The sequence below is a fragment of the Mustela nigripes genome, chromosome 4, assembly GCF_022355385.1.
Source record: "Mustela nigripes isolate SB6536 chromosome 4, MUSNIG.SB6536, whole genome shotgun sequence".
In the NCBI taxonomy this organism is placed as follows: domain Eukaryota; kingdom Metazoa; phylum Chordata; class Mammalia; order Carnivora; family Mustelidae; genus Mustela; species Mustela nigripes.
In genome coordinates this window covers 153670005-153671360 of record NC_081560.1, presented here as the reverse complement: position 1 = coordinate 153671360, position 1356 = coordinate 153670005, and the positions used below count along the sequence as shown (strand labels likewise).

The 1356-nt window shown below is 44.7% G+C and overlaps 1 non-coding gene across 1 annotated transcript; it reads left to right on the top strand.

Moving 5' to 3' along the window:
* The first annotated feature begins 427 nt into the window (after window positions 1–427).
* On the top strand, window positions 428–529 carry LOC132017038 (U6 spliceosomal RNA). Its single transcript, XR_009404122.1, has one exon. It is a non-coding gene; the product is annotated as a U6 spliceosomal RNA (small nuclear RNA).
* Window positions 530–1356: the final 827 nt, after the last annotated feature.

Below are 1356 nucleotides of genomic sequence, written 5' to 3'. Positions count from 1 at the left end.
CAGAAGTTCTTATTTGTAAAGTGAGGGGTAAAACTAGTCCCTACCTCCTGTGAGATGTTTATGAGGTTTAAATGGCCAAGATGGAGTAACAAAGGACCAGACTTACCCTCCTCCTCCCCCCCTCTCACAAGAACCCCTGGGGGTGGGGATGGGGATTGGGCAGGACTGACCAAATATCCTAAAGAGCAGTTTTCAGCACAGGGCACATCAGACACGAAGTACAGGGAGAGAGGAAACAAATGATCCCCATGATTGCCCAGCTCACTGACCAGAGAATTTCCAGGGTAGAGGGAGGGGACCCTGGCACAGCTTGCAGACTCCATGACTGGAGGAGACAAAGCCAGCGTCCAAAGATACCGAGACAATTCCTGAGGACCTGGAGCAAGACAGAGCTGAGCAAAGAGAGAACTCCAGAGAAATCCGGCGCTTGCTTCCGCAGCACATGCACTAAACTTGGAGTGATACAGAGAAGATTAGCATGGCCCTGGGTCAGGATGACGCACAAGCTCGCGAAACTCCAGAGAACTCCAGAGAAAGGGTCCTCTTTAAGTATGTAGCAAAGTACCCATCAGCATGTGTGTATGGAGAAACTACCAAAGACTAGGAAAGAACCACCTGTCCACAGTGGAGGGAGGGGTACCCAGCATTCACACAGGATCAGAACAGGGTCTCTTCCCACAAGCCAGAATGAAAACTTTGCAAACCATGAGGCATTAGGTGGAATCTTGCTTCAGGAGTAGGAAATGATTACCCCTAGAGTAAACAAAGCTCCAACTCCCAACACCCCACCCCCCACAACCGCCCTAAGAAATTTAAAGGCATGACCTGAAAGGGCCAAACTGTTTCTAAGTAAACTTAATCATATCCCAGGAGGAAGCTTAAAAAAAAAAAAGCAAGAAAACAAAAATAGCCAGCACACAAGGATAAAAAGTAACAGTGCCCAGCAATCAATAAAAAATGGCCACACATGCAAGGCTGCAGGGAAATTATCCATCATAATGGGAAAACCCAAGCAATGGATTGAGTGCCAAAATATGACTCATCAAAACTGGTAGGACAGGGATCAAGCAATACTTAGAAGGACGTTACAGCACTAACTTGGTTTGAAAGCAGGGAAAATCTCAAATCTATGATTATCAGCTTCCATCTTAAAAAAATAAAAGAGAATAAATAACACCCAGAGTAAGCAGGAGAAACAAAGAAAAAAGATTAGGGCATAAATCAAAAAATACAAAGTAGAAGAACAAGAGAAAAAAATCAGTGAAATTAAAAAGCTGGAGGGTTAAAAAACAAAACAAAAAAAGATCAGAGGTGCCTGGGTGGCTCAGTCATAAAGCGTCTACCTTCAGCTCAGGT